This window comes from Peromyscus californicus, unplaced genomic scaffold (genome assembly GCF_007827085.1).
Source record: "Peromyscus californicus insignis strain IS unplaced genomic scaffold, ASM782708v3 Scaffold_11__1_contigs__length_118956290, whole genome shotgun sequence".
Lineage (NCBI taxonomy): Eukaryota > Metazoa > Chordata > Mammalia > Rodentia > Cricetidae > Peromyscus > Peromyscus californicus.
Window position 1 is genome coordinate 77,962,130 of NW_026294402.1, and position 11,548 is coordinate 77,973,677.

General features: G+C 37.2%; 1 long non-coding RNA gene across 5 annotated transcripts in view; it reads left to right on the forward strand.

Moving 5' to 3' along the window:
• LOC128096163 (uncharacterized) overlaps positions 1-10,834 on the forward strand; it is a 73,202-nt gene extending 62,368 nt beyond the window's left edge. For all 5 annotated transcript variants that reach the window (XR_008213547.1, XR_008213550.1, XR_008213548.1 and 2 more), the window contains 2 exons: positions 8,145-8,206; positions 8,757-10,834. This is a non-coding gene — a long non-coding RNA (uncharacterized LOC128096163). The remainder of the gene's footprint in view (positions 1-8,144; positions 8,207-8,756) is intronic.
• The last annotated feature ends 714 nt before the right edge of the window (positions 10,835-11,548 follow it).

The following is an 11,548-nucleotide window of genomic DNA, read 5'->3' on the forward strand; positions in this document are numbered from 1 at the left end:
GTGTGAAAAAGAGTGTGTGTTCTTATGTGTGTGGATGCACAGTTGGACCTGTAAATGTACATGCTTGTGTGTGGAGGCCTAAGATTGATATTGGGAATCTTTCTGCAGTTCTCTTCCACCTTCTTCATTGAGTCTGGGTCTCTTAATCAAACCCAGAGCTCTCAGATATGGCTAGTCTCACCAGCAAACTTTCTCTAGGGAATCCCCTGTCTCCAAAGTTAAAATTACAGGCAGGCTTTATCTAAGCTTCCTGGGCCAAAGGCTAGGATGCCTGTAGTTTACATGGGTTCAGGAAATCCAAATTCTCATCCTCTAGCTTGCCTAGAAAACACTTAACTGCTGAGAAATCTGCCCATTAGTCACTTTTATGTATTGGGAGATTTTTGTTCTTCTGGACATTTCATAGGTTGTGTTGACCTGTGTGTACCCTATTGTACTAACAACGTATCAGAAACAATCCTCCACTCTGTGTTTGGTACCCTTAATTGAACTTACGTCTTTCTCCTTTGCCCATCTGCCCCACCCTCTAGTGGAATTCATTCCGTTCTTCTGAAAAGTTGTCATCTTACACTTCACTAGTGATTAAGAACATGTGGCATTTGTCCTTTGAGTCTGGCTTACTTCACTTAACATAATGACATCCAGTTCTATCCACGTCTCGCATGTGACAGGACTTGGTTAATTTTTATGGCTGAATAAAATAGGCCATGTTTTCTTTGCAGTTTCCTCTTCTGAAGGACTTCTGGCCTGTGGCTAGCCCTGCAGTGAAAACGGGAGTACATGAACCCTTTTGGTAAAATTATCTCATCTCCTTTGGACGTAAAGGAATGCTGGCTTGAACGATAGATCGGCTTTTAGTTTGGGGGTGGGGAGGGACCTCTATACTGATCTCCATAATGATTGCACTAATTTATATTTCCACCAGAAGTTGCATAAGTGTCCCCGTTCCTCTGTGTCTTCACCGATTGTTGTTATTTTTGTCTTTGGGAAGATAGCCATTCTAAATGAAAGTAAGATGACATCTCATTATAGTCTGGTTTACATTCCACTGATGATTAGCCAACTGAGCATGACGTGAAACTGAAGACCAGTTATTAAAGATATTGACTTTCCATACTGCCTCAGCCTCCCAAGCCTGTCCATGTTTATATTACAGTCATAAATCACCAAAGAAGAAGAAGAGGAGGAGGAGGAGGAAACCGTCAAAAAATGAATTATTCAAGTTATTTTTTGAAGGAAAGCTTACCTTCAGGACAAATGCATAGTCCTCTCAAGCCTCATCTAGTTATAGGTTTGGGTAAAACAATGACTCCTCCATTATATGGCCCAGTGGCGGGGGAAAGCCCAGATCATGCTCTGTGATGGAGGGCAGCAGCCAGCACTATCTTATGAGAGGCTCTATTGTTGACAGAAGAGTTAACTTGGGGCCTGGGAATATGGAACAACCACAGGTCAGGGAGCTTAGGTGGCTTGCCATAGCCCCTGAGCAATGGGAGGCCTTGAAAGGCAGTTGTAGTGAGCATGAGGAATGGAAAAAAAAAAAAAAAAACAAAATCAAAACAGGCGAGGTCTAGGGGTTCAGAGCTAGAGGCTGGGCTCAGGCTGGGAAATGCAGACAAAGACAGCCCTGCCTTCCACAACTGGTCGCGAGGGACAGATATCATCCCCTGAGAATAGCCTGTAGTTTGATAACTCTGAGCCTAAGGCCAGTGGATAGTTAAAATTCTGCATCCGTCTTTCAGTGTTATAGTGCCTGAGAACTCTGAAATTCCAAGGGTATACCTGATACCCAATGCAGCATCCCTCCAGCAGGGTGATTCAATGGCAAAGGCCATCCTCTGAGTATATTGATCTCAGTGTTATTATTGCTTTCTAACTTCCTACCTCACTTAGGAGACAGCCCTTTCTTCCAGCTAGAAAGGGCCCAGGATGTGATTTGGGAAGTCTCTGGAAGATGATGGGGTCTGAGCAGTCCACAGAATGTGGGGTACGTCCAATAGAGGCCCCTGAGGAAGACAGCACTGGTGGACATCAGATTCTTGTCCAATACAGATTCAACCATGGCAAAACCATAAGAGAGTTCGATCCACAAGATCATCTAGCCTCTCCATCTGTTGATATAACTACCTCCCTATGCATCCATGTAATTAGCAGTCTCCAATTCTGCAGGACCCAGGAAGAACGGCTCTAACACCTCAGCCTTTTCTTTTCTTTTTCTTCCCATGTGTTTACCTTCCTCCTATGTATTTAGCATGTTTTTAATATCATTGCATTAATTTTTGTGTGTTTGTATTTATTACTTTCCTCTAAATATTTATCTAATCCTGTTTATGCATTTTCTTTTGATTTGGGGCAATATTGTTTCCTTACTTTCTTTTTGGTTTTTTTTCTTTCTCCCCACCCCCAGCCCTTGTGTTTCCTTCTTTCCTCCTCTCTCTACACTTAGTAGCATTTGACTTCACCTAGCTTTAAAAAAAAAAAGCATTCTTTTTTCAATATTTTAAAGCACCCTTCTTAAATTTATCTAATTTTTTAATTTTAATTTTTTTATTTTAATTTTCTCATTATTGGGAAATAATTTTGCTTTTTTCCCCCTGTTCCTTTTCATTGTTTTCTAATCTCTTGCTTTCTCCTCCATGATGTTATTTTCCACTTCCCTTCTTTCTCCATTTCTTTAACCTTGTGTCTCTTTTATTTCTCCCCTTCCCTTGTCTCTTTCCTTTAGCTCCCTCAGTTATTCTTTTAATACTTGCCTGAAGTTATTTCTGACTTTATAGCACGTTCTTCAGTAGTTCTGCCGTTTCACTTTTATAATCATTGACAATACGTGGCCGTAATTGATCTTGTGTATTCCTGGATCTTGTGTGGTTTGATGTTGTCGCTCTTACAGGAGTTCGTTTCTTGCTTTCTGGAGCTGTAGATCAAGCCGTCAAGAGTAGACTGCTCAAGAACTACTACACTGCTAGAAACACCTCCCCCTCGAAAAACTGAGAGGAGACTGTCTTAGTTGGGATTACTATTGCTGCGATGAAACACCATGACCAAAAGCAAGTTGGGAAGGGGTTTATTTGGCTTCCACATCATTGTTCATCATTGAAGGAAGTCAGGTCAGGAACTCTACCAGGGCAGACAGGAGCCTGGAGGCAGGAGCTGATGAAGAGGCCATAGAGAAGTGTTGTTTATTGGCTTGTACCTACGGCTTGCTCAGCCTACTTTCTTATAGACTCCAGCACCACTAACCAGGGTGGCTCCCACTGACACTGGGCTGAGCCATCCCACATCAATCACTAACTAAGAAAAGGTCCTACAGTCTTGCCTGTAACATGATCTTATGGAGGCATTTTCTCAATTGAGGCTCTCTGTTCTTCAACGACTCTAGCTTGTGTCAACTTGACATAAAACTAGACAGCATCCAAACATAGATGTAGCAGGAATCTTAAAGAGTCTTATTAATAAAATCAAACCCGAGGCCAGGTATTGGGGTGAAGCTGGAAGATCAGAGAGACAGAACAAGCCACAGCTAACCTCACCTGGCCAACTTCTCAGCTGGTCTTGTTTCCTCAAACTGGAAGTTTCTGAGTCCTCATCCAAATGGGTCTCAGCTGAACTGCTGCTTGAAAGCCTGAAAGCTTAACCAGCCAAATGCTTAACCAGGCCAAATGCTTCTAGTTTCTGGTCCTCACGCCTTTCCGCTTTCTACCATCACTCCCTGAGATTAAAGGCTTGCTTTCTGGGATTAAAGGCGTGAGTCACCATGGCTGTATCCTCGAACACATGGATTTCTGCCTCTGGAATGCTAGGATTAAAGGCGTGTGCTACCACTGCCTATCCTCATGTTTAATATTGTGGCTGCTCCATCTCTGACCCCAGATAAGTTTACTAGCATGCACAATATTTGGGGGAATACAATACCACACATAGATGTGCAAATCACAACATAGAAATGCAGAAGACATGAAAACTCAAGGCAACAATTTTCCAAAAAATCAGTTTTTAAACTACTGAACTCAAAGATAATATGTAAGATGCCAGATGGACTCTAAAGCTTTTCTGATAAAAATGATCAATTACTTAAAAGAAGACACAAATGACCAGATGGATTCAATCTAGAATCCAGCAGGGAAAATCAGCAACATAGAGAACAAAATCAGTAAAATAGATGATAATATCAAGAATATAAATACAAGGAAATTGAGATTTTTTTTTAGAAAAAAATTCTACTCAATAAGTATAAATTCTAGAAATTAGTCAACATTTAACAATTAAATGACTAAACAACACAATCCAGTGAAGAGCATTAAAATCAACCAAATGACCACACAGAAGAAAGAATATCAGAATATTAGAGATGAACAAGGTTGACAAAACACTACATTAAGACAGCAGTGAGGGCCGGGTGGTGGTGGTGCACACCTTTAATCCCAGCATTTGGGAGACAGAGGCAGAGGCAAGCAGATCTCTGTAAATTCAAGGCCAGCCTGGTCTACAGAGTGAGTCCCAGGACAGCCAGCACTGTTACACAGAGAAACTCTGTCTTGAAGGGGAAAAAAAGACAACAGTGAGGAAAAAGAAGTGTATATGACAACCGTATCCAAGAACTCTAGTAAATAATCAAGAGACCAAACCTAAAGAATCCACAGGGTGGAAGAGGAGCTGAGATTACACATATAAGGAATTTATTTAATGAAATTATAGGAGAAAATTATCCAATCTAGCAAAAGAAATAGATATCTAAAAATGAGTCATTTAAAGCTCCAAGCACACATGATCAGAGAAGTTTTATTTAGATTTCAAAAGCACAAACCAAAGTAACAATATTAAAGTCTGAAAGGGAAAAAGCCAATATATCTACAAAGGCAGAAATATCAGAAGACCACCAGATCCCTTATCAGTAAAGAACAAAGAAAACCAGGAATTTCAAGTTCTGAAAGCAAATAACTGCCAACCAAGACTGGAAAATCATCTAAGATTGCTGATGAAATAAGGAAATGTCAAGACAAGCACAGACTAAGACAGCTCATGGCCACTGAGCTAGCATTGCAGAAGGCACTTAGAGAAACAATATACACAGAGAATGGAGTAAAGGTCTCAATCATGAAACCATAGGAAAGAAAAATTGTATGGAGTAGTTGAATGAAGAAAGCAAGAAGGAATCCTTCATGCCCAATGCAGTAAATCATCAAACACCTGATATGAATTGGGGTAAGATTTATATGAACAGGGGAGAAATGAAAGAATAAGCATTAGTCCAATAAGGAAAAAAAATGAGAAAGTTACAGGAATGAGTAAATATCTCTCAATAGTAACATTAAATGCAAGTGGCCTCCATTCACCAATAAAGAATTACAGATTGGCTGACTGGATTAAAAAGCTAGATCTAATTGGCTGTTTTTTCTAAGAAACATACCTCACTGGTAAGGAACCTTGCATACTGAGAGTAAAGGGGTGTAAGATCATTTATCAAGTGAACAGAAACCAAAACCAAGCTGGCACAGATAATCTGATATCTGATAAATAAAACTCAAACCAAAATTAGTCAGATGAGATAAAGAAAACCATTCTGTACTAAGCATGACAATTCAGTTAATTAAAAAACAATTGTAAATATATATGTGCAAATGTTCAGGCTTCAAATTTCATAAAGCAGTCACTAATGGACACAATTATCTGATACGTCATGATATAAGAGCAATAACTGATTTCAATACCCCACTCTCATTTTTAAATGGGTTATAAAAAAATTGGAGTGATATACAGAGATTAGTGTGGTGCCTGTGCAAGAATGACATGAAAATTTGTAAAGCATTTGTATTTAAAAAAGATTAGAAAGATCTTAGGTAAATAACATAAAAGAGTACCTCAAGTTCTTATAAGAAACAAGACCATCAGGCTAGAGAGATGGTTTAATGGTTAAGAGCACAAGTAGCTCTTCCAGAGGTCCTGAGTTCAATTCCCAGCAACCACATGGTGGTCCACTACCATCTATAATGAGATCTGATACCTTCTTCTGGTGTGCAGGGACACATGCAGGCAGAACACTGTATACATAATAAATAAATAAACCTTTACAAAAAAAAAGACTATTCCAAACCCCAAAGCAGTAGACAGCAAGAAATGATAATTGAAGCAGAAATAAATGAAACAGAGACTAAAAGAACTGGACTCTACCAAAGATCAGTTTCTTTGAAGAGATAAAGGACTGATAATACTCAAGCCAAAAGAGAACAAGGACCACGATTAATAAAATTGGAAATGAAAACAGGAATGTTACTATAGATTCCAGTGAAATCCAGAGAATCATTAGGGGCTACTTTGAAAAATCACATTCCACACGATGCTGTGGGATGGTCTGTATGTCAAGTGTGTTGCTGATTCGTCAGTAAATAAATCACTGATTGGCCAGTGGCTAGGCAGGAAGGATAGGCGGGACAAAGAGGAGAATAAAGCTGGGAAGTGGAAGGCTGAGAGAGAGAGATACTGCCAGCTGCCACAATGAGAAACAGCATGTGAAGATGCCGGTAAGCCATGAGCCACGTGGCAAGGTATAGATTTATAGAAATGGATTAATTTAAGCTGTAAGAACAGTTAGCAAGAAGCCTGCCATGGCCATACAGTTTGTAAGCAATATAAGTCTCTGTGTTTACTTGGTTGGGTCTGAGCGGCTGTGGGACTGGCGGGTGACAGAGATTTGCTCTGACCGTAGGCCAGGCAGGAAAACTCTAGCTACAACACGACTAGAAAATATAGAAGAAATTGATAAAAGGCTGTGTCTTGACCAGTTGTATGTCAACTTTGATACGTTAGAGTTATCTAGGAAGAGGATCATCATCTGAGAAAATGTCTCCACCAGATTGCATGTAGTCAAGTTCTAGGGCATTTTCTTGATTAACGATTGATGCAGGAGGGCCCATCCCACTGGGAGTGCTGCCATCCCTGGGTAGGTGGTTCTGAGTTGTATAAGAATATCTGGCAAAGCCATGAGGATCAAGCCACTAAGCAGCAATCCTCTGTGGCTTCTACTTCAGTTTCTGCCTCCCACTTCCTGCCTTGAGTTCCTGCCATTGACTTCATTCAATGATGAACTGTGATTTGGAAGTGTGAGCCAAATAGACTCTTTCCTCTCCAAGCTGCTTTTGACTATGGTCTTTAAAACAGCAATAGAAATGTAACTAACACATTGTCTACCAAAATTAAATGAGGGAGACGAACAACTGCAAAAATCTAGATCAGTAATACTGAAGCAGTACTAAGAAGTATTACAACAAAGAAAACCCAGGACCATATGGATTCACTCCCAAATTCTACCTAACATTTAAAGAACAACTAACATCAGTGTTCCAAAGGGAGGGATCATTACTAATTTCATTTTATGAAGTCAGCTTTATCCTGGTTTCAAACCAGGATAAGGACATAAGAAAAAACAAACAAACAAAAAACAAAAAAACAAAAACAAACAAAAAATGGAGACCAACTTCCCTGATGAACATATATGCAAGAATTGCTAATAAAATTCTTGCAAACCAAATTTAAGAACACCTTAGAAATATCATAAACCATGACCAAATTCGTTTCATTCTAGTGATGAAAGGTTGGTTCAATATACACAAATGAATAAGTATAATTCAGCAATAAGTAGACATATGTCCAGGAATCACAAACATCTCATTTGATGCAGAAAGGCTCTTGGAAGAATACAGTATCTTTTCACGATAAAAGCCCTATAGAAACCTGGAAGAAAAGCAACATACTTCAACATAGTAATGCCCGTATATGACAAATCTACAGCCAGCATTATACCAGTGGCAAAAAAAAAAAAAGAATTTTAGAGCATTATTTAGAATTGTTGCACTTATATTCCTGGAGAATAGGGTCATTAGTTTTCTTTTCGACTGTAGCTTTATCTGGTTTTGGCTTTAGGCTACAGCTGACTTCTTTAAAAGAGTTTGAGGGACTTTCATTTTCATTTTTTTTCAGTATTGTAAAAATAATTGGAGCTAATTTTTATTAAAATGTTTCATAAAATGTAGCAGTAAAGCCATCAGATCCTGAACTTCTATAAGATGAAAAATTTTAAATTATTGCTTCAATTTTATTACTCATTATTGGATTTTTTACATTTAAATTCTCTTCTTCTTTTCTATTAGGTTATATGTTTCCAGAAAACTATCCACTTCCAAGACATATTTTTAGCCTATTATTTATTCAGGTTAGTGTCTTTAAGATTTTGTATTTCTGTGTTATCAGCTGCAATGTGCCCCTTTTCATCTTTTATTTTATTTATTTGGATAGTTTTTCTTAGTCTAGCTAAAGGTTTGTTAATTTTTTTCTTTCAAAGTACTAATTCTTTGTTACTTTGTTATTTTGTGTTGCTTTCCTTTTTATTTTAATTTAATTTATTTATACTTTGATTTTTATTACATTTTCTTCTACATTGTATTTGGTTGGTTCTCGCTTTTTAAATTTTTTGAAGTGCATGATTAGGGTGTCTATTTGAGATCTATTTTTATGTATATATCTATTAGTGTAAACTTCCTTGCTTGTACTACCTTTATCTGTACACCATACATTTTTTTTGTGTGTGTGGTATGTAGCCATTTGTTTCTAGAAAAAAAATTCCTTTTATACTTTTTAATGATAGCCTGTTCATTTAGAAGCATGGTGTTCAATTTCCATGAGTTTTGTGCTTTCCGTGTATTTTCTTTTTATTTGTAGTTTTACTAAGTTATGATCTGATAAAATATTTGATATAATTTCAGTTCTTTAAAATATATTGAGACTTGGTCTGTGGCCAAAGATATAACCTATCCTGGAATCATGTTCCATGTCCTGAAGAAATGAATGTATTCTCTGCTACTTTGGATGGAATGTTCTACAGATGTGTATTAGTTCCATTTGCAGTATAATATGGTTCACCTCAGATGTGTATTTGATTTTTCTGCCTCAATGATTGGTCCATTAAGGAAAGTTAGGGTCTTTATTATCTCACTACTATTGTGTCAGATATATATTATAGCTTACATATCTAATATATTTTTAGGCCTAATAATGTTTGCTTTAAATACGTGAGTGGTCCCTTGTTGAATACACACATATTTACAACTGTTATATCTTCTTGCTAGTTTATCTTTTTATCAATATGTAATTACTTTCTGCCTTTCAATAGTTTTGATTTAAAGTCTACTTTATCTGAGTATAACTACTCCTGCTCACTTTGAATTTCTATTTTCATGATACGCTTTTTTTCCCCCCAACTTTTCACACATACTTCAAATAAACTTTACCAGTGAGGTGTGTTTCTTGTTTGCAGCAAACAGTTGGGTCTTGTGTTTTGGTGTGTGTGTGCCGGGGGTGCAGTCTATGTCTTTTATTTGGTACATTTAATCTATAATTTCCATTCAATACTATTATTGATAAATAATATCAATAATTTGTTTTTGTTCATTGTGTTCTGCTTGTTTTGTGTATTTTTCTTTCTTTTCACCTCTTTTACTATATCTGTTATTTAATGGTTTTCATTGTGCTAAAGTTTGTTCTTCTACTGAGTTCTGGGTAATTTATGTTCTGTGATAACAGTTATCTTTTTGTTTCTAATGTAAGATTCTTTTAAGTATTTTTTTTACAAAATATTTTGTTATTATTGTGTGTGTATATAATATGTATATAGGGGCATGCATGCATCACAGTATACATGTGGATTCCAAAGGACAACTTTCAGAATTTGTTTTTTTTTCCTTCTGCTTTAAGTTCTTTGAATAAAATTCATTCCATTAGTTTTGCATGCCTGCCTCGAGTATCTATTATAAAGCTGAATTGTTGGTAATTCCCTTAGTTTATCTTAATCTGAGAAAGACAATTTCACTTTCAGTTTTTAAGGATAATTTTGCTGGACATAGTATGCTTTTTTTTTTAATTTGTGGGAAAACACCGTGTGTTTGTGTGAACATATATGGAAGATAAAGTGGGGTATCGGATTCTTGGAGCTGAAATTACAAGCATTTTAGGGACATCTAACTTGTTACATGGTGCTGGAATCAAAATTATGGTCCTTGTGATGTATGTAGCAAGTACCCTTAACCAATGAGGAATCTCTCTAGCCTCCATAAAGTAAGCTTTTTTTTTTTTCCTAGCAAGATCTGCTGTATGGCTAATGAGCCTTCTCTTAAGTGCGACTTGACACCCCTTGCTGTTTTTAGAGGCTTCTGCTAAAACTTTTGACATTTTGACTATAATGTGCTTTGCTGAAGGTTTGTTTGGGTCTAATTGGAGGCTTTTGAGATGCTTAACTCTATTTACCTGTGTCTCTGAGGATTTCAGAAGTTTATGAAACACTTCAGATTTTCATTACCTATTGAAATTTCATAGTATAAATGAATATTTGCTGAATTATATTCCAAAGTTTTTATAACCTTTATTCATGTTTCTTATAAAATTTTGCTTTACTATTTTTCCTAGTCATTTTTGCCTTAATACATCTATTCAACTAGTTGTATTTCTTTAAGAAGAAAAAATATAATAGGGAACTTCCATAACAACTAAGGTTCAGAAATTATTTCTTCTGCTTTTTCTAGTTTTTTATGGAAGTTCTCTATTATATTGTTCATCTTAAAGGTTTTATTATTCTTTTATTAATTTGTGTGTATTCGAGTTTTGCCTGCATGTGCATGTGTGCTGTGTGTATGCAGTGCCTACAGAGACCAGAAGAGGGCATCAGATTCCTTTGGACCTGGAGTTTATAGATGGTTATAAGCCACCTTGTGGATGCTGGGAATTGAACTTGGACCTTCTGGAAGAACAAGTACTCTTTTTTTTTTTTTTTTTTTTTTTTTTAAAAGATTTATTTATTTATTATGTATACAGCATGTATGACAGCAGGCCAGAAGAGGGCACCAGATTTCATCACAGATGGTTGTGAGCCACCATGTGGTTGCTGGGAATTGAACTCAGGACCTTTGGAAGAGCAGTCAGTGCTCTTAACCTCTGAGCCATCTCTCCAGCCCCGAACAAGTACTCTTAAATGGTAAACCATCTTTCCAAATTCCCTATTATGTGTTTCATTTAATTGATTGAAGTATTTTAGTTCCAAGACATCATATTGGATTTTTTTTCTCTTAGTTTCTATTTATTTGGCGGGTTTTTCCATTCTTTTAATTTCCTATTATAATTGTTCTATGTTCTCTTGCATCTCACTGAAATTCCTTAGAATCACTAATTTTAAATCATTTTTCAGGCATTTCATAGGCTGCCTTCAATGTTATGTCTATTTTTGAAGAGTTGCTGTGCTCCTGAGGTATGCCTTTAAGCTTCATGGGTTTGATCCCCGATGCCACTTGTCCTTTTGGAGGTATCTGCTACATCTTTATGGTGTGGGGTATGTAAAGGACTGTCCTCAGAGCCCTTAGGGCAAGCACAGTTGGTGCCCAGGGTTTGGGTACCAGCAGACACAGTTCTGGCAGCACAGGATATGAAGAAGATCTTGTCCAGGATGCTCAGGATGAATGCGGGCATCATGTCTGAGTATTTGCCATCATCAGAAAGTCCTTGCATCACA